This window comes from Sapajus apella, unplaced genomic scaffold (genome assembly GCF_009761245.1).
Source record: "Sapajus apella isolate SASKATOON/1434 unplaced genomic scaffold, GSC_monkey_1.0 scaffold2, whole genome shotgun sequence".
Taxonomy (NCBI): Eukaryota; Metazoa; Chordata; class Mammalia; order Primates; family Cebidae; genus Sapajus; species Sapajus apella.
This window is the reverse complement of record NW_022436942.1, coordinates 47,369,324-47,394,416: the sequence shown is the minus strand read 5'-3', so window position 1 is coordinate 47,394,416 and position 25,093 is coordinate 47,369,324. Positions and strand designations below refer to the sequence as shown.

Genomic DNA, 25,093 nt, shown 5'->3' with positions numbered 1-25,093 from the left:
AGACTGATGACTTCAAACAAGAACACCCCAGGACATATTGGAACAATTTGACCCAATGACAATTCCTCCTATACAAGACTGGTTGCACCCTTCTTTAATAAGTGAGAGTGCTGGTTGATACATGGTCACAGTGTCCTTTGCCTCATTAATTACTTTTATCTTGTAAGATGTCACACTACAAAAATGTCCAATTATACTTTTTACCCAGTGAAGAACATTCCAGTGTTCTTCAGTTGGCTTTTTAAAATTCTTTAGGCCTCAGTTCCCCCCACCTTTTTTGGGAAAAAGGGGGACCTCTAGGCCTCTAACTTTTATCCAGTTAGGGGCCCCCCTTTTTTCCCCCAAACTCTAATTCTCTACTTCAAATTATTCTCAAAATATTTCCATGTTTGTTTGTATCATCTGAAAGCATTTTTTTTTCATTACACAAAAACTTATTTATTTACTACCACCACATTCATGGTATAGCTAGGGATGAGAGAGAAGAGGGAGGGAGGGAGCCTTAATTAAAAGAAAAAACAAATATTGATTTTGCTCTTGAGGTGATTATAGACTAGCATGGCCATGTGTCTAAGTAACTATATTTAATGAGGTTTTTAAATAGTAGTAATTACCAAAAGAAAGAAACAAAGAAAACTCAAGGCAGAAAAGCAATAACAAATACTTAAAGAGCTCCTATTCTTCTTCATGGAAGAATAGAAATGAACCTGGCAAGGAAGGACACAGAATAATTGAACACGGTGTGATAAACAGAAAGACTTCAAGACAGATAGAAACATTTAGTAGCAACTTTTTTCTTTAATTACAAAAGCAAAATGCTTCATGATAGACTAGAAACCAAACTTGGAGGCAGAAAAGCTAAAGGTTTTAGTATACAGGTAAATGGTGGTGGAAGAAACTGGAGAATAATATAATTTGTAGCACTTCAGAGTATATGTGTACAAAACCTGTTAATTCTTTAAAATAAGTAAAACTAAAAGGCAGCAAAATTCCTCTAAGGTTTCTAATTTTAGAAGCTTATGAGACATCAGGCATAGGCCTTCATGGCACAGACAGCCAAGAGGGATGGCATTGGGTCGTGTGCCCCTGTCCCTGGATCACATAGTATTAAAGGATAGTAGAGGTAAAAGACATCTTCTCAGTGTGATGTAATGAATACCAAGAAGGTCACTGTGTCCCAAATAATGTTTCCCTTAAAAGGGTGAGAGGGACTGAAATTCTAGAGTCAATTACTATGTATTGAAAGTGTACTCTTGGGCACATTCATTCATTCCTTCATTCAATTTGTCCTTGAGCACCTACTTACTTTATGACAGGTATTGTACTATGCCAAGAATGTAAAACTGAAAGAGATAATCTAGCATATATATGTTCTTCCTTCTTCCATGAGTTCACTCCACCACCACATGCATACATTCTAGTGTTCTTCGGTTGGCTTTTTAAAATCCTTTAGGCCTCAGTTTTAATTTATATCACATCCTTTTATTCCATAAAGATAGTCTCCTCTTCTATTCTTTCTCACAGAAGCCTGCTCTTTTTTTTTTCTTGGATACATTTCTCCCAACATGCCATTATATTCTTATTTGTACTTTACTTGTTTTGATTTTTCTCTCCCAGAATAGAATGACTTTTCTCTGAAGCAGAAGCCCAATCTGTTTTGTTTACTGTTATATATTCACTGTCTCACAAAGTGCTGTTGCATTGTAGATATTCTAAAAGTTATAGTAAACATATTAACGAACATGCTGTTCAGGAGGGAAACCACCACTGAGTTGAGAATTAGGTATGCTGTGAACTCGTCTCCTATTCATTATGGGTGAACGATAGTCCCAGCTTCTCCAGAACTTAGGCATTTCTTGGAAACATAGAATTCTCACTACTTACACAGAGGCAGTCCTAGGTAAACTGAGATGGTTGGTCATCCTTGCAAATGAGAGGTATGGTTTGTAGAATAATAGACATTGCAGTGTATGACTGGAATTGCACTAATCATGATTTACATTTGCATCATACTTTCTAAATTTTAAGAGAACATTCAATGAAAACATCTCCCTGTTCCTTCACAGTCCTTTGAGATATAGAAAGGCAAGAGATTATTACTTTTATGTTACAGATGATGAAATTGAGGCTCAGAGAATTTAACAGATTTCTCCAGAGTCACTTGCCTAATAAACACAGCCACGGTACTGGAAGCCATGCCTTTGGAAAGATGCCTACTGCTATGCCTGATCCAACCAATCACACTGTTTAACTAACTCACATGGGAATTAAAGCTGTGACCGTGGTCTAATTAACATCACATTTCTAGTAACTATGCAGTCTGAAACAAGTGGATGTTCATAGTCAACAAATCTGAAATATAGCTACATAAGCTCTTTTATCACTTCTGTAACAAGCACAGTATTTATTAGGAGTATTTTCTGTGAACTGGTATATTCTCTAGACCTTTGAAATGTTTTTAGCCGTATGTTTTAGATTTTCAATGTAATGTTGTTGTTGTCGTTAACTGTTTTCTTGCCACCATCTCATTATATGTGTGACCTATGTCTACTCTTTGAAGCTCACTCTATCATTTTGTGACCCTTGTGTATATACATAGGACTTCACTAATGATAGGAATGTTTTTCTTTACCCATTGTTCAGCTCTGAAAGAGCCCTGAGAAATGACCAACTGTAGGTAATTAGAAGCTACTGAAATTAAACATAAGAAAATGTATCCCTGTAAAAAAGCAGAAGGCAAAAAAAAAATAAATCTTAGGCAAGGATCTAAAAGCCTGCTTTTTAAGCAGTTAGAATGTAATGAATATAAGTAAAACTAGCCGTATTTAAAAAATGTGGATATTTACTAAAAAAAATTTTCCCTCTGTGGCCATTTAGGAAAATCATCACTCTTTACTTGTCTTCTGGATGAGGTAGGAACTATTCTGATAAGAGATTCACTAAGGGTCAAAAGTAAAGATCTGTAAGCTAAAAAGAGATAACATATTAGAATGAGTCAATGCTTTTTAATCTTTATGTTTGACAACTTCAACCTCTAGCTTACCTGAGAGTGAAACTACAGTGAATATGAAATCCATTAAGAATGAAATCAAAGCAGCAGTGTGTACAGCGAACACCTTCCACAAATAAATTGATTAGGGGAGATATATGTCATCCCAGTTTGGGTGGGAAAGGGAATTACAAAGACAAAGTTATTGGTTTTGAATTCAGAAATTACATTACACTGATTTCAAATTTGAAAAGAAGATATCCATTTGGATAATCACAACCTAGGAACAAATATAAGAAAACGTCTTTCTCAATGGTGAGCCTCGTTGCAACTCTTGCTGACAAGTATAACAAAGATTTTCTAACCAAGAATGAACCTCTGCCCTTACCCACTTGCTTTATTTTATGCAGACCTCAAGGCGTGATCCACACATTTGAAAGCAGATGGGGAAGAAAAAGCAGTTCACTCCCGTTCTAATCCTCCTATTTTTCTAGAGCATCTTTCTTCTTTCATGGGTGCTTACTTCTTTTTATTTCAAAGGACTAAATGTTCTTTAGCTTCCAGAATGATCATTTTTCATACATGAATAAAAAGAAAACAGTAAGAATTCTTGTCATTAAGGCTATTTTACTTCAAGGCCAAGAAGAAAATTGCCAAAGAACCAAAGGCTTTGTCAGTAAATGCTTCAACTATTCTCCCCAATATTAATCTTATAATAAATCAAAATTAAGAAGTAGGCTGTTGACAAGAAAACAGTTGAAAAGTGCTAAAATTGGGATGGTTTAGATGTATTCAGATGTGGCATGTTTAATAACACAGCGTGTGAAAAGCAGGGGAAACATTTAATAAGCTTGCATTCATGGTAGCATTTTTGTTCTTTAATGAATAATGAGTTAGATTATGCAGGGAAAAAACTCATTAAAGTAAAGGAAAAACACTCAGTATAATTTGGAAAGATGTTCATAAATGTTCAAGAATTATAGCAGTAAATAATTACACTATCCAAATAAAACAAAAACAACAATATTAATGTTAACCAAAGTCAAGCATGTGGTATAAAATGACATTTTGATTGATAAAAAGCAACATCTAAACTGTAAACGTAATAGGTCCACTCTTACAAGTAAATAACATAGCATTAAAATATATTTAAAAATCCACTTCTAAAAATAAAAAGGAAATACATACACAGACAATGGTAATATTTTAACAATCCATTATCAGCCCATAAAAACAAAATAAAATACATAAATCAAAACATAGAGAAAAACCCTATTGTTATTAATAAAACAGAATCAGTAAGTTGTAATTTTAAACATTATGCTGTTTTAGCAACAAAAATACAACTACATCTCAAGTGTCAACGGAACAATTAAAAACACTGATCAACTATATGGTGGCAAAATGTTATATATTTTATAAAGTAGAAATTTTACATAAGTCTAACTGGAATATTTTGAAAAGTAAATTGCTTAGAGATTTAAAAACTTAAATATTTGGTCAATAACAAACTATTTAGAAATCAACAAAAATGAATGCCACATTTTAAATTTAAGAAATACAATAAAATGTAGTTATAGATCATTTCATGCTTTTAATACTTTGATTATTATTAGAGTAAATAAGTAGCATTTATAAATAATTGACATTATTAAACATTATTATTTTAAAACAGAGAAAATAAGTAGAAAGAATATCCAATTCAAGAGTTTTAAATGAGAAAAAAAAAGACCACAAGAAAGCAGAAGGTAGTAAGTATCATACAGAGCAAAAATTAAAAAGCAGAAACAGAGAGAAATTAAAAACTACGCACCCAGCAGTTTTTTTTTTTTTTTTTTTTTTCAAAGAAAAGCAGTGACACTGACCAACCTCTCTGAGGTCTAATGAAGAAAAACAAAAAAATTTTAAAAAGAACAAGGCAAACAGCTGAAAAGGAAATTTAAAACATTTAAGGGAATATTTTGTATGCATGCTTCAAATAATTTATAAATTTCCACGAAATAGATTGTTTTCTGAAAATATATAAATCATTAAAATTGGCTAATAAGAAGTATAAAGCTCACCTAGATCATTTATATAGAAAAAAACCTGAAAAATATGTATCCAGAAGAAAAACTTTAGAGCCAGTACTAATACTTATTAATTTTCTCACACTTTTAGAAATTAATTTTCATCTTACTTAATTCATCTCAAAATATTAGCAACAGGAGAAAAAGTTACTTGCTGAGCATGAGGCAGAGCTATGACACAGGCCAACGATGTTCTACTATTTCTTACTGTATGGTAAGTGATTCTTTCCGGTATGACAAAGCATATATATCTATAAAAATATGTTTTTTTTTAAGCCCATGTTATGGTGTGTGGGTGGGGGAATACAAAAGCTCAGTGAAATAAAATAATTTACCCAAAGACACCTACTGGAGGATTCCGATCTGTCAGTTTTAAAGTTGATACTGTTTCTGCTACTTTGCACAAGCCCTGAATCATTGACCTTCAGCCAGCACTCACATTCTGACAGTAATTCTGCAGTTACAATCCTCCTAAGAGTTCACCTTCATTTGTATTCTATAACGACACTTAGCTCTCAAGCCTCAATTCTATTTGATAATGCAAAACTGAATTCTTTTAAGTCAAGAGAATTTAGTTACTTCTGGTTTAAACTACATTTCTTCTGGGAAACTACTCAATTACTTCAGAATTTCTCTCAGGACTTTTCTCTCTTTATCTGTCTCTTCTCTTTAGGGTGATGAAGCTCTGGGGGTTCTGGAGTGAGGGTGAGGGGCTTACAGGGTGTAGGCAGAGGGGGACCTGGTTCATGACTGTTTCTTTGGTAGTGTATATGGCTCAGGATACTCTACTCTTCCTTTAGCTCAGGCAAGAGAGGAAATGACCATTGTCATTGCCCAGATTTAGCCATCTTCTGCTTATACCCGGCTATAGAATCTTTGCACCTCTGGGACCTCCAGCAGTTATGCTAGCTCTCATCTTTAAGCTCTTTTCTTGCACCACTCACTGGCTTTCTTCTTTTCATGGAGAATTGAGTATCAGTTTTCAGTCCTCTTTTTCATTTGGCCTGTCCTGCCACCTATTCTACTCAACCATTGCAGCTCTAGTTTGAGATAAACAACTAGAGTTGAGATAAACACCTAACTTTTTAGTTGTTCATCTCAAACCAGAACTGTAACAGTTGAGTAGAACAGGTGGCAGGAATAGGCCAAATGAACACCTCTATATCCCCCTTAGTTCCACCTGAAAGGCAGGACATCTCTGTCCTCTGCAGTTTTACTAGCTTTTGATTTTCAGAAAGGGCTAATGAGTAATTTTCAGAAATCCAGTACATTGAATGCTAATACCTGCATGTTGAAGTTTTCTTTCTCTAACCCTCTGAACAGGTCCTAGCTTCAACAGTAGCCTAGAACAAATCACGATGTCTGAGATGGAGTTAGGGAGTAACCCTAAGACCCCCAGAGAATTCTTAGATCATGAATGAGTTCTCAACAGCCCCTTAGTGTTTAGGATAGAATAAAGAAATCTCCAGGGAATCCAAGTCTCTAACCTTCATCTTGCAAACAAATCAACAATTTAGAAGACAGGCTTATTATATTTTTAATCCTAGATTATGTAATCATCATTTCAGAACTTTGAAACAAAAGATTGAATAAGAAAAAAAAATAATGTATCAACTAAATTGGCAGCTTCCAAAAATTCTTTTGATTAACTTAATTTAAAAATTTTTCTTTCAATCTTCACAGTATAATTTTATCATGCTGGATCACTGAAGCAAGGAGAAGTTTTAGAAGCAAAAGATGTACAAAAGATAGCCAGGAGTTTGCAATTTTTTTAAATAAAAATTTTAGTGGAATGAATTAAGGAATCATCCCTTAGCTAATTCACCTAGTTCAGGCTTTAGAAAAATTTATTTGGTATCTCAACTACTCTACTAACATAGAAAATACAACTCAGATAAGAATACCTGCACAATCTATTGACTTCAAATTTTCATGACATATAGGCTAGTAGGCAGTGTATATAGCTGATTCAGTTATACCACATAAATATGCACTTTACACAAAATTAAGAAACCACAAAAAGTTTCCAGAATTATTGAAGTTATCCTAAAGGCCTCTTTTTCTGTCAGCCCCCTTTAGCTTGTCATTTACCAAATATTTTCAGTTCTACTACCTTCGTATCTTTGATTCTGGCAAATGTCTTTTATTCTGGTAGTCAATGATTTAGTTTGATATTATGTTGTGTTATTTACCACAATGGCTTTATAAATATTCCTCTTCCTTCCTTCCTTCCACCTCCAATTTGATATTCATATTTACCAATCTTTCTGATCTTATGTTTCAAAGATTCTTTTATAGTTTCCTATTACCTTCAGAATAAAAAATTCCCAACAACTTAAGATGGAACCTAGGAGCTCCATGGCCTCATGCCTTCTTACTCCTTCTGCCTGACCTCTCCCTTCTATCTCCTCATTATTCTACTGGCTACACTGGTGACTCCTAGAAATTGTCACGCTTTCATCTCCAGACTTTGCACATGCTTTTTGTCCCTCTTTCTCGACTCTCCTTTCTCTCTTCCCTCCCTTCACTTAGGTAATTCTTATTTATCTTTCAAGTTGCAGTTCAAGCAGCATTTCTTCTCAGAAATCATTCTTTCTTCAAGCATTCCCATGCCCTATCAGAATTAGGATACTCCTCTCCAATGGGATCCCATAGGCCACTGTGGATGTCTTCTCTATTAAGCACCATACTGAAATAGTTTGTTTCTCCTTAGGCAGTAATTCCCCACAACACAGTGAATATATATATATATATGTGTGTGTGTGTGTGTGTGTGTGTGTGTGTGTGTGTGTGTGTGTGTGTGTGTTATATTTATAAACCGAGAATCTAGTACAATTTTCAATGACATAGTAGTCATTCAAAAAGTATTTTGTTCACTGAGTCATTCAATAAATAGAGTGAGTTACTTGATGGGTATGTAATTGTGAGTGTGTTAGTCCATTTTGCATTGCTGTAAAGGAATACCTGTGTCTGGGTAATTTATAAAGTAAAGAGGCTTATTTGGTTCACAGTTTATGGGCTAAAAAAGAAGCATGAACCAGCATCTGCTTCTGGTGAGGGCTCCAGGCTGCTTCTTTTATGGCAGAAGGGGAAGACGAGTCAGTGCATTACATGTCAAGACAGGGAGCAAGAGGGAGAGGAGGTAGTGCCAGGCTCCTTCTAATAACCAGATTTCCTAGGAAGTAATAGAGTGAGAACTCACTCCTTACCATGGGAGGGGTACCAAGCCAGTCATGAAAGATCTGCCCCTTGACCCAAATACCTCTCACTAGATCCCACCTCCAATGCTGGGACTAGATTTCAACATGAGATTTTAAGAGGTCATTGTTTCTTCATCTATAAAATTGGTATGTTACACCTATCTCCTAAGATTTGTAAAAGAATTAAATGACATCATCCGAGACAATTCTTTGCTCAAGAAATGTGTGATAGACTTGTGTTTATATCCCTATTCCTCCACTTTAATTGGCAGTGCCACCTACTTTCATTGCCTGTGTTACCTAGAGCAAGTTTCATAATCTCCCAAGCTTCCTATTTCTCAGCTATTAAGAATTTAATGTTAGTACCTCCCAACATTTAAATGAGATGAAGCACATAAAGGATGTAGCAGTAATTACAGATAGTAAATAACAGTTTGTTGTGATTATTATTAATAATAACTTTTGGTGCCAATAATACTTATTATTAATGACATAGGTTATAAGGAAACCTGTGATTATGACCCCAGAAGGCAGTAGCATTACAAAGAAGGATCCAGATCTTCATTACACATGTAAAGGAATGACTTCCCAAAACAAAAATTTACACTTTGAGAAAAACAAAATACATAACAAAAATGAATTGATTATTGTTATTAACATGTGGAGTATATTTGAAGCTAATATCAATAAATTATTCCCAAGAGTTATATCATTTCTTCCTAGAATTAAAAGAACTTTGATGACAGGGAATAATAATAGTTAGCAATGTACATATCTAGGGCAATATTTTTCACATTCCTCAACTACGTTGGAACATTAAGCATCAAGGGAAGCCAAAATAGCTCAGACAAAAGGGAAGAGAAATTAAGAATGACTTTAGAGAAAGCAAAGGAAACATGATTTTCATTTGACCTACATTTATAAAGGAAAGTACTGCAACATAGAAACAATGAGAAAAGGTTGGGCAAACTGAATATCCAATACTTAAATCAAATTTTTGCTACAGATTAGGGAGATTTTCAGATTATTTTTTAAACCAGTAATTTGTTAACTATATTTAAAGAACAAGAATATCTGTTGTAAAACATAAATTTTAAGGATTTGGTTATTCCAAAAGAAATTTTGTCTTTAATTGTTGCTTCTAACCAGTTTTGACAGGGAACATGTCTTTTAGCTGCCACAGAAAACCTAATAATTCATTATTTTCCACATATTTAACATGACTGATAAAGTTAGTACTACATCAAACAGAGACAGCTTGGTGCCTGCCCTAAGGGTAGGAAAAAAAAAATTCAAAATGGGAGGAGAACACAGCCTTAATACGTACATTATATTTATCTTTTGACTTTGGCTATATTTGGCAGCTTCTCAGCACAAATGGCATTTTCTCTGTAGTATCAACTAATACACTGCAGAAAGGTTAGCACTGTTACTTTCAAAAGAAATTAAACACTGCTGATAAAGCTGCTTTCATTGTTCTCCATTTACTTAAGTAGCTTAAAACCTTTTTTGGAAGAAATCAGAGAATGAAACATAAACATTTTCCTTAAGCAAAGCACATTCCTTTCAGTGCCAGCACTGGTTATATTGGGATATCCAACTTATCTAGGTACAATTTTGAGGTGCTTGGATTATGGTGAAAGGGGCAAGGCAGATATATTTTAAATATTTCTTTTTGTGACAAGATTGGAAAACCAAAAAAGGCAAATCATTGAAAAGACTTGTTTGAATCAAAGCACACGTACATAATGAACAAGCCTCTAGCTCTATGATCAGAACTACAGAAGGACCGGATCATTCCATTAAACACAATCAGGAGAAGGTGTGTGTGTGTGTGTGTGTGTGTGTGTGTGTGTGTGTGTGTGTGTAGGGGAGGAGGCAGAATGGGGAAAAAGGACAAAAAAAAAATGAGCAGAACAAGTAATTCAGTACACATACAAATCCTAGACAGGAAAAATGTTAAGAGCATTGAAGAAAATATTGTGAATAAAATTGCCAGCCCCCTGCTCCCAAATAGGTCTTCCCAATTACATCACATAAATGCTCCGGAGCTAGGAACATGTTTCTCTCTTTACATTTGAATCTCACAAGGAGTTTCTCTGTTGCTTTTTACAAAAGCATGTCATTTGATGACCTTTTGTAAATTTCATCATTACCTTATATTTATATATTTTTATTTATATATTATAAATATTTATTATATATTTAAATGCATTTCTTTCTTCTATCTTGAAAAATATATTACCACCTGCAAACTTTTGATTCTTTGATATCTAAATGTGAGACCAGAAAGCAAGTACCTTTGATCATTAAATATTTTTGTCTCGTAATAGTTCATCAAATTTTTGGTTTGAAATGATACTTACTTATATTGTTAGCATTTAACTTTTTATCCACTAGTCTTATATCATCTCTATCCCTAACTACATTGCAAAACCTTTGTGTCTGTTTCTTGTATCCTCCATAAGGTCAAGCCAGTGCCTTGGATATAGACAATAATTCATTTTAATTTGATTTCATTAGAAACAATCTCAGGTTAGAAATCAGTAATAAATAATGGCTTCATTTTAGAGTTAACATGAACCATCTAGGAAGAAAATAAGAAATTAGGAATAGATAAGAAATTAATACTTCACCCACTCATTTATTTATTCAAAAATATTGGAATGACTTTCATGTGCCAGGTAGTGTTATAAGTCTTTGGGGAAACACTGGTGAACAAGATAGACAAAAATGCTTGCCCTTGATAATTAATATATGTCAGAGGGTAGTAACTGCTATGGACAAAGTGGAAAAGAGGTAAAGCAAGTGCTAGGGAGAGAAGTATCCTGAGAATGGACTGAATTTTTAGTAGGGTGGTCAGAGAAGGCCTCACTCAGAAGGTGATATTGGAGCAAGACTTGCAGGAGGTGGGCAGTGAGCCAGGTGAGTATCTGGGAAAATAATATTTCAGGCAGCGGGAACAAGTACGAAGACCTTGAGGTGGAAACATGTTATGTGTGCTCACAAAACAGCAAGGAGGCCCCTGTGGGTCAAGCATTGGGGGAGAGACAGTGTTGTAGGAGATGAACTCAGAGAACCAATAGGTTTGGAGAGAGGTAAAAGTCATGAAGAGCCTTGGAGAACCCCAGATGGACTCTTCATTTTTATTATGTGGGAGCAACAGAGTGTCATGTAAACTTATTCAATCTTAACAAGAGAAGAGTCATGATGTGACTTATTCTTTAATTGCGCTTTTCTGAAACCAGATTATAAGGGCCGGTAAGGAGGAATGTCAACAATCTAGGCAAGAAATGATAGTTGTTTGGGCCAGGGTAATAGCAGTAAATGTAGTGAGAGTGATAAGATTCAGATTATATATTGAAGTGAGAGTCATCAAGATTTGATAATTTAAATTGTGAAAAAAAAAATCATGGATGACTAAAGATGTCAGGAAATATCTGCAACTTGGAAATAAAACAAACAAAAAAAAGACAGTATGTCCTTTTGTATCAGATCATTGCCTCACAGGCACTGGCAAGGATGATTTAATTCTCTGAGACACGAACTCATGTTGACTTACTATTTACTATTGTGAAATAACTTCACTACTGTGAAATTTTATGTGGAGCTGCATGTTCACTTGGAAACTTTTGCCCAGTAGGGATGCAAATATTTTCATCCAGTAGAGAAGATAATCTCAACAGTGTTATTTTCCTGAAGTTCACCAACCGGTTTGTTCTCTCATTTAGCAAACTTACTTTGCTTGTGTTCCTGGCTGACTCTGTAATGTCTGTTTCTCCTTTGAATCGGCTTTACCTCTTAGGAGTCCTTTGATTTTTTAAATCAACTTTTGTACTCTGCTGGTTTACAAAAATGTGAACTAAGACATTTTTGACACACACTCACTTTATGTTTGTATAAGAGTCACAACTCTTTGTTTTTTAAAGATTATATTGTGACAAAAGTTGTGGGTATGAACAATTGGAATAATGAAGCTACCATTTACTAAACTGGGGAAAACTGTTAGAAGAACAAAGTCTAGGGGAAAAGTCAGTAGCTCTGCTCTGGACAGGGTAATCTTGAGGTATCTACTAGTTATTAAGTGCCTTTGTCAAGTGGGAATTTGGGATAAGGGAAGGGGGCTCAGTTCAAGAACATGTAAAGTTAGGAGACATCAGTGTTATGGATGGTTTTAAAAGTCATGTGATGTTTAAGGAAAATCACCAAAGAAATCTGGCTATAAAATTTTTTTTTCAAGGCTGAGTCCTGATGCATTCCAACATTTAAAGTTAAGGAATTGGAAGGAACAAGAAAAAGAGTGGCTTGGAAAACCAGAGGCCTATATTATCCTGGAAATGAATTAAAGAAAGGTGTTTTAAGCAGGAGGTAGGAATCTACCTGTCAAATGCAATGGAGTTCTCAGGTAAGATGAAGGCTGAGAATTGATCACTGAATTTGGAAACATACATGTCCTTGGTATCCCTAGCCAAAGCAGTTTTGGTGGAGTTATGGGTTTAGATGCCTAATTAGAAAGACTTCAAAGAGAATGAGAATAAAGCAATTGAAGAGAGAGAATACGGATAATTCATTGGAGGAGTTTTGCTACAGAGAAAAGGAAACTGACCTTGACAGGAATGAGAAGAGCTTGGGGGATATTTTTTAAGACAGAGAAACTGTTATTCATGTGTATGATTACACAAATGATCAGCTTGATAGGACTTCCTTGGTGACAAGGGGGAGGGCCTGATGCAGTAGTTAGAAGTGGCCTTATCTCTTAGTAGGGATTGTTTATCCATAATTAAGAGGGTAAAATGTAAAGTATGTAGGCATGGATTCAGACCCAGATTCATGGTCATGCATGTGAGTAAGACAGTTCAGCCTGATTGTGTGCTTTTCTTCAGTCAAGCTCTGACATGAGGGTAAATACATAGGATATACCAAAAGTTTGACTGAACAGCAGCTGGTCTTTTTCCAGGTGATTATGATGCAGGAAGACAGTCTCAAAAAGACTTGGGGATATAGAAAGAAGTGAAGGAGAGCAGAAAGGACATGAGGACATGTTGATAGTGAAAACATGATTGTGAATGGCAGGGTCTGGTGAAATTAAAGAAATTCTGGAGTCAGAGAAGTAGAGTATGTCTAGGCAGGAATGGAGTCTCTAGAGTTGGTTCTGCTGGTACCTTCTATCAGCAAGACCGGGTTACAGATTTAAAATGCAAATGTTTGGTTACACAACCACTGCTCTCTTGTTATAAAGCAAAGTGTCCATTCAAGAGCTTGACTCAATTCTTTTTCTTAATAGAGCATTACAAAGATAGTGATTGCAACTATATTAGTATCACTAAATTTTCTCACTGTTATAGCAGAAATGGAAGAAAAATCTAAGAAAAACAAAACAGGAATGACTTTTATTTATATTGCATCTGCCAGTGAGATGTCAAGTCATTTCTTAATGACTTGTTCACACATTCATTATATAAAAGTGATCCTGTCACTTTTTCATGATTTTAAAGAAAAAAAAATACTGAAAACAAATGTCAATTGCATAATATCAATTTTACAACAGGCAAAAATACTTGGGATTTGAATAGCATCATTTAAACAATTCAATTAAGAAATTATCTCAAGTTGTCTTTCATACAGCAAACATGACTGAACATACACACATTAGTTCTATTCATTTAACTGGCAAGAAACACTGTTTCTTAATTCCAGTTTATGCATTCCTAGTAATTTTTATAACAGCACTGAGAAAAGCTAAACAGCACATTTCTAGGGGACTATAGCACTTCTCAGAGAGTCCTAATCATTTGAAGGGCAACATTAGATGCAAGACTTAAGGGCAAAGTATGCTTATTATACACAAAATCACTATCTTTAAGGAGGACTTCTGAACAAGGTGAAACAGTATCTCTATATAGGCCCTACCCCATAAGGATTTTAAGGATTTGTGGTTATCAAATAACTTGAAATTTTAGAAAGTATTTTTGGTTACTTGTAGAAGCTATGGTCAAGTTATACTTACATGCCAATGGTAATAGATATCTTCAGAATTCACACTACACTTTCACCTCGAAAAATATACTCCCATTGTTTATTTTGATATATCAAATTGTTCATTTTAGATAGTCTAAGAAACCTAGACTTAAGGTTTTAGTTTCTTAATTTCCTGCACCTCCACATTCTTACACATTTCATTATTCATTGTTACACCCTATGTAATGGGTTCATGTCAAAATTTGTGTGGATTAGAATCTATCTATAAATCTCCTGAATTTTGGTGAGCAAGTGAGGATTTCTTTCTCATAGAGACAGTAATCTCTGCAAGCTTATTCCAGTATGGTGGAATACTGCAGAAAAATTTCTCCCATTGTTATCCCTGTTCCTTGCTTCAAACGTTTTTTACAATAAAGAAACCACCTACTATTAACCCCAAAGCCTATAATATCAAGGCTACAAATAGTACTTGTTGATAAAACAGTGTTATCACAGTATCCTTCTAGTAATATATATTTGCTTGGATAGCAAATATATATTACTCAAAATTTAAGCTCAATTTCATCTTACGTTTTAGTAAGAAAGCAGTACATATAATAATGTAGTATCTATTGAGCACCATATATAGCATTTTCATCACCAAAGGGAATAGGCAATACAAGATCGTAGCATTTTATAGGTCCCTGTATCCCAGAGTAGCTGGTTACTTTTAATCCAAATTATAGGCAAGAACTGAAAAGTTCCAAATATGCAATTTGAGATTTTTGATTGTTTGGGCTTTTTCTTCCAATTAGTAGCACTGATATCTCTTTGCTAGGAACTCAGACTCTTTTTAATTAAAAAAATTCAGAAAAAAAAAAAGCCTCAAGTCTGGCCATTTAGGGTTAGAAAGAGAATAAATCAAAGATCCTGTAGAGTACAGCATGCTACTCTGCACTCCCTCAGCAAGGCAGTGAGTGGAGCACCAAAGGAAACTGAATGACAGGCAGCAGAATCAGGGATGGTGGCAGAATTTAAATTCAGTTGTTATGTATTGAGTTTCTACTCTGTAAAGTAGACATTAAGGTATGTTTGTATTTATTATCTTTCTGAAAGTAGAAATTAATTCAGTAGCTAAAGAGTCAGAGCAGCCAGAGCAACAAAATAATTAAAGATAAAATATACAGGAAAATATAAAAATATATGAGACCCCCCAAGAGCCCATAATGAGAGAAGAATAAGAGTGAGAAACAGACTGTATAAGGATTTGCAGGGAGGGCAGCAAAGCCCAAACAGAAATAACAGAAAACTGAGCACTTAGCAACCCTGATAACACATATAGAAAGATGATTATGGCTGGGAGGAAAAGGAACTAATATAGTTAAGCATATATTACTGTCAAGCACTAAACTAGACATGATTTCATTTAGACCCTACTACAAATTTAAGAAGTAGATATTATTGTTCCCATGTTACAGGTGAAAAAAACCTAAGCAAAGACTAAAGGAATAATTTCATTAAGGAAACACAGTGAAAAAAATGAGGAAAGCAGTATTATCTACTAGGCAGTCATTCATAAAATCAACAAATATTTACTGAATACCTCATTTGTGTTAGATAGTTACATTTATTTAATTAGACAAAGTAATTACACTTAGACAAAGTATTTGATAAACTATTAAACAAGAATTTTTTAAAAAGTAAAGATACAAAGGAAGGAATTAGGCTGGGTGTGGTGGCTCATACCTGTAATCCCAGCACTTTGGGAGGCCCTGGCAGTAGGATTGTTTGAGCCCAGGAGTTTGAGAACAGCCTGAGCAACACAGGGAGACCACATCTCTACAAAAAATTTTTAAAAAGTAAGGGCAAGGTGAATGGATTGCTTGAACCCTGGAGTTTCAGACCAGCCTGGGCAACATGGCGAAACCCTGTCTCTAGAAAAAAATGCAAAAATTAGCCAGGCGTGATGTGTGCCTGTAGTCCCAGTTACTCAGGAAGCTAAGGTGGGAGGATTGCTTGAATTTGGAAGGTGGAGTTTGCAGTAAGCTGTGATTACATCATTGGACTTTAGCCTGGGCAACAGACTGAGCCCATATCTCAAAAATAAATAAATAAATAAAAATAAAAAACAAAAAAATTAAAAATAAAACCTGAGCTGGATATTGTTATATGTACTCATAGTCCCAGCTACTCCAGAGGCTAAGGCAGGAGGATTGCTTAAGCAGGAGGTGGAGGCTGCAGTGAGTCATGGTCATGGACGTGCACTCTAGCCTTAGAGACAGAGCAAGAGCCTACCTCTAAAAAAATAAAATAAAATTTTAAAATTTTAAAAATAAATTTGAAAACATTTAAAATAAGGAATTATAATCTAAGAAAGGCAATGTTAATAACAAGCTGATTTAGAAAATAAAAAAATTAGAACTAGAAATGAAAAATATAGTCATTGAGATTTTAAAAATGTCAATACACATAAAATAATGAACACTTCCTGGATATTTCCATGTACTGCATACCAGATAATGTTCTAAGCACAAACTCATGTGTCCTTACAACCCAACTTTGAAGTTGGCTCTATCACAACCACATCACTTATATGCTTCAAGATGTGAAGAAGCTTGCCCATGGTCACATGGACATGGGTGGGGATGCCAAGATTTGAATCTGGGCATTCTGATTCAAGAGTCTTCAGTCTTCTTAAAAAAACAGATTAATAAACATATAAAGACAGATAATTCACATGCCATACAATTTACGCATTTAAAGTATGTAATTCAATAGTTTTTAGTAAATTCACAGAGTTGTACAATTATCACCACAGTCTAATTTTAGAAAACTTTCGACATCCACACACACACAAAAATCCATGCCCAACCTCTCCCTCTTCCAGCCCTAGGCAACTATTAACTTTCTATAGTTTTGCCTATTCTGGACATTTCATATAAATAAGATCATACAATATATAGTCTTTCACATAGCATATCATTTCAGCATTCATCCATGTTGTACCATGTATCTGTATTTTATTCTTTTAACATCAAATAATAGTCCATTGTATGAATATAGCATATTTATCCATTAGTTAATCAATAGCTATTCAGAATGTTTCCACTTTTCATCAAAATGAATAATTCTGCATGAATAATGCCTCTATGAACATTCATGCACAAGGTTTCGTGTGGACACATGGCTTCATTTCTCTTAAGTATATACTTAGGAGTATATACATCTTGAAGAACTGTTAAACTGCTTTCCAAAGTAGCAACACCAGCTTACATTTCTTTTACATCCTAGCTGGTGTAAAATGCCGTCTCCTCGTGTTATTGATACATTTCTCTAATGATTAATGATGTTCAAACATCTTTTCATTAGCTTGTTGGTCATTTGTATATGTCCTCACAAGCCAAGGACATCCAGAGTTTTGTTTATTTGAAGAAATGTTTATTTAGGTCGTTTGCCCAAACTTAGTTCTTGACAAGAAGTCTGTGGATGAGTAGCAGAATAAAACAGAGGAAGCAAATGTGTAACCGGGGGAGTGTACCCAGCTCCCAGTTTCAAAGAGGTTCTTGGCCTCTCTAACCCCAAAGAATGGGGAAAGGGGCCTTGGAGGCACGGGGAGTTTGCTGTTCAAATAAATATTGTGGACCCAAAGAGTTTTGTGGAAGAGTGATTTATTAGACAGAGAGAGAGATAGAGAGAGAGAGCTCCCACGCTGTTGTGGGACGTGAATCTAGAGAGGGATATCCCTTCAGATAAGGAGCAGCTGAAGTTTTAACCCCTAAGTTATTCCGTCCCCATTCATGTTCTCATCCAATGAGAGGAGTTCTTTCAAACCGCCTCTGGAGTGATCAGTCTTTGACTCTGATACCAGACTGGCTGCTTGGACCACAGCCCTGAGTTACAGAGCCCCCTCCTCCCAGAGCTGTCAGCAGGATTGTTGGGACAAAGGAGCCCCACCTAGCTTTCCCTACCTAGCCAGTGCTCACAGGAAAACCAGACAAAGAACTTTACATTTGAAACCCCTCTGGTCCCCAGATAGAAGCATGGCGCTGGAAAATTCCTGCCTTTGAAACCACTCCCCTTGCGGACCCAGGAAGAGAAGTTTCTTTAACACAGTCCCTCAAAGCAGTTACCATTTGATGGGAAACCATAACGCCTGTGATGTGAAGGTCTTTGCTATAAGACTCACCAAACTAAAACTAAAACTAAAAAAAAAAAAAAAAAAAAAAAAAAACCTAATGAAAATGCCATCCAAAGCAGACAAAACAGATAATTTTTGAAAAGTGTTTGTTTTAGCAAACACAATTGAAGCCTAAGTTTATGTGTGCACATTCCCCTTCCTTTGCACAAATAAACATTCACCATATACCTGGCCTCATTTAAGCATGAGTAGTAGTAAGAAAGGAACCCAATAAAACCACATTTAGACAGATTGTGCTCAGAAAAGAGAATAGGAACTAAGTAAAAGGGCGATACAGAAAACGTATTATAGAATCCCATATCCACACAAATAATTTATTATAGAATCCCACTCCAAACCTGGACATAACTCCAGGCATTTGGCACACCTGCTCCCACAGATGAAGCTTTAGCTGCTCCTCCCTTTCCAAGATAAGGTCTTATCATGGCAGCCATTTCTGTGTTCCTTCCCCAGGCGTATCACCTGGCTTGAGGAGCATACATGTTCCCTCAGATTAGGAGCCTGAGTCACTCCTCTTGTCCCCTGCAAAGACCTTGTTGCAGCAATGGTTTCTCCACTTCTTGCTGGGGTATATTTGCAGGCATTTGGTATAATCACTTGCTTGGATCAGGAGCCTGAGCCTCCCCTCCCTTCAGATGCAGAGATCCTGGTGCAGTGACACTGTCTTTGCTTGATGCCTAGACAAATCTTCAGGCATTTGGGGCACCCACTGTTCTAGATTAGGAATTTAGGCTGCCTCTTCTTTCCATCCAGAGAATATAGGGCTACAGTTTTCCAATCTCATACCTAGGAACACCTCTGAATGCATAGCAACCATCTACTAGAAGCTCCTTCAGAGTTGGTGTTTATGCCTACCATTGGGGGACCTGTAGGTGGGCCTGTCTAGTCTGCCCCACCCATGTTGGTCCACTGACTTGGGCTGAGCAGGGACCTCATACCACTGTGCATTTCACAGATCAGCATACTGCCTAAGGGAACATAGAGCTTCTTCCAGTAAACAAGAATTAAGTGTATACACATCTGCATTGTCCATATCCAGCTCTTACCCATAAGTGCCACTTACTGGCCTGGAGATTGAGAGGCATAACCCAATAAGAAATATCTAACACAAATGCATAGCACTAGGAAATGAGATAAACTACGTGACATCTCCATCACCCCAGCCCCACAGGAGGCAATGAACCTGTTCAAATGCCCAATACATCACTGCTATGACAAGGATTTGGAAAAGTCAGCATGCAAAGGCTACCTATAACTAAGGAACTTATACACACTATTCGCCACTGAAAGCACACACACACACACACACACACACACACACACACACACACACACGCCAAATGACCCTATACAATATACATATAGACACCTCCTCAAGGAAGAAGAGTTCTGTCCAAATGAAAGAAAATTCAAAAAATAAGGAGAAATAGCTTGTCCAGATGAGAAAGAAGCAGAGAAAAAGCTCTGAAAGCATATATATAAAACAGTGTTATAAAGGACCACACTAACTCTCTAGCAATAGATCAGAACCGAAATGAAATCTTTGAAATACCAGATAAAGAATTCAAAATATTGATTTTAAAGAAGTGCAGTGAGATCCAGGAGAAAGCTAAAACCAACAAAAGAAATCAGAAAAACAATTCAGGATATTAAAAAAGGATAGATATCTTTAAAACAATATGAACTTCCAAAAATGAAATATTCATTGAAAGAATTAAAAATACAGTTGAAAGCTTTAACAATAGGCTATACCAAGTGAAAGATGGAATTTCAGAGCTGGAATGCAGGTCTTTCAAATTAAACCAGTCAGACAAAAATAAAGAAAAAAGAATTTTATAAAATAAACAAAACCTTTGAGAACTATGGGAGTATGTGAAATTTCAACACCTACAAGTACAGGCATTTCACAGGGAGATGAAGAAAATTAACGTATGGAAAATATAGTTGGGAAATAATTCAGGAAAATTTCCTTGGTTGTGGGAGGATTTGGGCATCCAGATACAAGAAGCTCAGAAAATCCCTGTAAGATATATTGCAAGAAGAATCTCACCAAGACATATAGTCATCAGACTGTGCAAAGTCAGCATGAAAAAGTAAATCTTAAGAGCAGCAAGAGGAAAGTGTTTAATCACCTATAAAGGAAATCTTATCAGACTAACAGTGGACTTCTCAGCAGAAACTCTTCCAGCCAGAGAGATTGAAGGCCTATTTTTAGCTTACATTAAAAAAAAAAAAAAAAAGTGAGCCAAGAATTCTAATATTCTCCTAAACTAAACTTCATAAACATAGGAGAAATAAAATATGTCCCAGACAAACAAACACTAATGCTATTTGCCACCACTAGACTGGTTCTATAAGAAATGCACAAAGAAGTTAGAAACACGGAAACAAAAGGAAAATACTCACTATCATAAAAAAGACGCATAAGTACAAAGCTCACAGATCCTATAAAGCAATTACATAACTGAAACTTGAAGGGAACTAGGCAGCAACATTATGACAGAAACAAAACCTCACATGTAAATACTGACATTGAATATAAATAGCCTAAATGCTCCACTTAAAAGATATAGACTGACAAATTAGATTTAAAAACAAGACTCAATTATCTGCTGCATACAACGGACCCACCTAATGGCTAAAGACAGCTGCAGACTCAGAGAGGTGGAAAAAGATATTTGACACAAATGGAAAATCAAAGTGAGCAGGAGTACCCATCATTTTATCAGATTTAAACGGATTTTAAACAAACACACTAAAGAAAGACAAAGAAGGGAATTATATAATGATAAAGAATTCAATACAAAAAGATTTAACTTCCTAAATATATGTGCACCCAACACTGGAGCACCCAGATTCATAAAAAAATACTATTTGACCTAGGGAAACAGATCAATAGCAATAAAATAATAGTGGAGGAATTCAATACTCCATTTACAACACTAGACAGATCAGCAATGCAGAAAATCAGCAAATAATTTTTTTTTGTATTTAAAATGTAATTTTTAGTGGAGTTTAACAAATATATATACCTGTGGAACTACTGCCACCATCACGTCACTTTCTTCTTCATATCCTCTACTCCGTCTCCTCACATCATGCATTCCCAACCTACATCAATTCCTCAGACTCCTGCTCTCCTTACACACCTGGCTGCAGACCTACAGTAGAGAACACATAAGCCCGCCTGGGGAAACCTGTGCGTCAGCACTACCCTCCCAAGGACACTCAGTCTTTTTTCAGGCAGCAGCGCTTGCCCATGCTCCACAGCAACTTTTTTTCTTTTTTATTTTCTCTCTCTTTTTTTAAATTATACTTTAAGTTCTGGGGTACATGTTCAGATCATGCAGATTTGTTACATAGGTATACACATGCCATGGTGGTTGGCTGCATCCATCCCCCCTGTTATCTATGTTAGATATTTCTCATAATGTTATTCCTCCCCAAAGTATTATTAATAAAATAATACTTTAAGAATTGGTAGACAGGAGAAGGGAAGGTGGTAATTTCCTTGTTTTCATAACAGGAAAGAGTCATTGAATTATAGTTGCAACAGTAGTTGCGTCTTAGAGTTTAAATAAAGAGATAGGATCTCTAAGTGCATTTTATATAGTTTTCCCTTATCCAGAAAATTTTAAGATAAATTAATATTTATTGGAAAGAAATATTCATCTGAATTTTCATTCGGTTTGCTTTTATTTCAGTTTTTTCTGTTAAATTCAAGGAAATTGATCATAATATTTTCGTTTATATTCTCTTTATTGTATAATTTTATTTTTAACTATATAATCTATCTTGTCATCTATATATGCATAAATACATGTCTAGAACTATATTCATCAAATATTGATGAAGATGATTAATGGGATTTGGGGATTTTGGTTATTCGTTTCTCTTTTGCACTCTTTGTTTCCTCCTTCCCTCCCTCCCTTCCTTTCTTCCTTCCTCCCTCCCTCCTTCCCTCCTTTCTTTCTTTTTTTCTTTCTTTCTCTTTCTTGTTTTCTTTCTTGAGGTAATCTTGCTCTGTCACCCAGGCTGGAGTGCAGTGGCGGGATCTTGGCTCACTGCAACCTCCACCTCCAGGGTTCCAGTGATTCTCCTGCCTTAGCCTCCAGAGTAGCTGGGATTACAGGTGTCCACCACTACACCTGGCTAATGTTTGTATTTTTAGCAGAGATGGTGTTTTACCATGGTAGCCAGGCTGGTCTCAAATTCCTGACCTCAGGCAATTCACCTGCCTCAGCCTCCCAAAGTGCTGGGATTACAGGCATGAGCCACTGTGCCCGGCCTGCACTTTATACTTCTTAATTTTTTTTATCATTGTTTCTTTAACAATGAACACACACTTATGAAGAAGAAAGAGAGAGATAATTCATCTTAATGGAAGTGTTAATAGAGTTTTATTTGGTGTGAGTTGTTTTACTGGATTTGAGTAAATGTTATATTTCACTAGATTGTTTCATTACTATATAATTGATTTCTAAAAATTAGAAATGCCTCAAATTAGCATATATGTTTTAAGCGTGTAATGTAATAAATTATTTTCTCTTTAATTTGTTAAAATAAATTAATTGCTTTAATAGATTTCTTGATACTGAGCTGTATTCTCATTTGTTAAATAAATCCAACTTGGATCATAGTATATTCATCTTTGATAGACTGTTCAATTCTATTGGTTAATAATTATTTACAATTTTTATATTTATGTTTTTAAATACATATGGTTTTTGTGGTATTGTACTATCTTGTGAAGCAAATGCCAGCCTCATAAACCTAACTGGAAATTTTTCTTGTCCCTAGCATTAAAAATGGTTTGAATAGTAATTATCTATTTTTTAAACAGTAGCCTTTTTACAATATTAGTTATCTTCCAAATATAATTACTGTCTGCTATGGCTTTCCATTTTTACGTAAGTTAGTTTTGATATTTTCCTAGAAAATCACCTGGTTCCTTTTAGCTGGAAACTCACATGCGTCCTTTTGAATTTCAAATTCACTGCCTCAGAATTGCAAGACATGTTCTGTTACAGTTCTCCTAATATCTTCACAATCTTTTGTTATATTTCCTTTCCTCCACTCCATTCCAACTCATCAAGGTGATATCTTTAGAAGTTTTTTTACTGGACCACTTCATAACCAAGTACAAATTCTCTAAAATACCTAAATTCATGGTTTTGCTGAACAATAGTTGATATGGTTTGGCTGTGTTTCAACCCAAATCTCATCTTGAATTGTAGTTTCCATAATTCTCATGTGTCATGGGATCGATCAGATGGAGACAGTTGAATCATGGGGGCTGTTTCTACCATCCTGTTCTCATGATGTGTTCTCTATACATGTGTATTTACCCAATGCCTGTACCCAATTGTATCTAGGAAGTAACTAACTTGCTTTTGATTTTACATGCTCATAGGTGGAAGAGACTTTCCTTGTCTCAAATGAGACTTCAGATTTGGACTTTTGAGTTAATGATGGAATGAGTTAAGACTTTGAGGGATTGTTGGAAGGGCATGATTGCGTTTTGAAATGTGAGGACTTAAGATCTGAGAGGGGCCAGAGGTAAAATGACACGGTTTCGCTGTGTCCCCACCAAAATCTTTCTTGAATTATAGTTCCCATAATCCCCACACGTTGTGGGAAGGACAAGATGGAGATAATTAAATCATGGGGGTGTTTACCCCCATCCTGATCTCATGATAATGGGTTAGTTTTCATGTGATCTGGGGGTTTTATTAGCGGCTTCCCCTTCTGCTGTGCACTCATTCTCTCCTCTACTGCCTTGTGAAAAGGTGATTTTGTCATGATTGCGAGTTTCCTGAGGTCTTACCAGCCATGCAAAACTGTGAGTCAATTAAATCTCTTTACTTTATAAATTACCCAGTCTTGAGTATTTCTTCATAGCAGCATGAGAATGGGCTAATACAACAGTAAAGGTGCAGTTTATTTAGTTTAGATTTTTAAGTAATAATATTGCACATAGGCAAAATTACCCTTAATTATTTTTGACCACAAGATGAAGTCATTATCTTGATCTACAAGCCATACTGTTCAAATAAGTGTACAGTCATGCATCACTTAACAATGGGGCAAGATCTGAGAAATGCATCATTATGTGGTTTTGCTGTTATGTGGACATCATCATAGAGTGTACCTACACAAATCCCAGATGGTAAAGGCTGCTACATACCTAGACTCTATGTTATAGCTTATTGTTCTTGGGCTAGAAACCTGTATAACAGGTTACTATATTGAATACTGTAGGCCATTGTCATACAAGCATGAGTATTTGTATATCTAAACATAGACAAAGTTTGGTAAAAATACAACATAAAAAATTTAAAAAAAAAAAAAGAAAAAAAAAAAAGATACGTAGGTATAAGGTACTTACCATAACTGGAACTTGCAGGACTGAAAGTTGCTACGGGTGTCAGTGAATGAGTGGTGAGTAAATGTCAAGACCTAGGATATTGTCCTATATGACTGTAGACTTTATAAACACTGTACACTTAGTCTATACTAAATTTATAAAATAATGTTTTTCTCAATAATAAATTATCCTTGGCTTACTGCAATTTTTTACTTTATAAACTTTTAAATTCTTTTTCACTTTTAGACTCTTTTGTAATAATAATTTAAAACACAAACACAATTTACAGCTATACCAAAGTATTTTCTTTCT

At 35.4% G+C, this 25,093-nt stretch overlaps 1 long non-coding RNA gene across 1 annotated transcript; it reads left to right on the top strand.

Moving 5' to 3' along the window:
- Positions 1-593: 593 nt before the first annotated feature.
- On the top strand, positions 594-24,863 carry LOC116557053. The gene is made up of 3 exons (XR_004271333.1): positions 594-606; positions 9,995-9,999; positions 24,788-24,863. It is a non-coding gene; the product is annotated as an uncharacterized LOC116557053 (long non-coding RNA).
- The last annotated feature ends 230 nt before the right edge of the window (positions 24,864-25,093 follow it).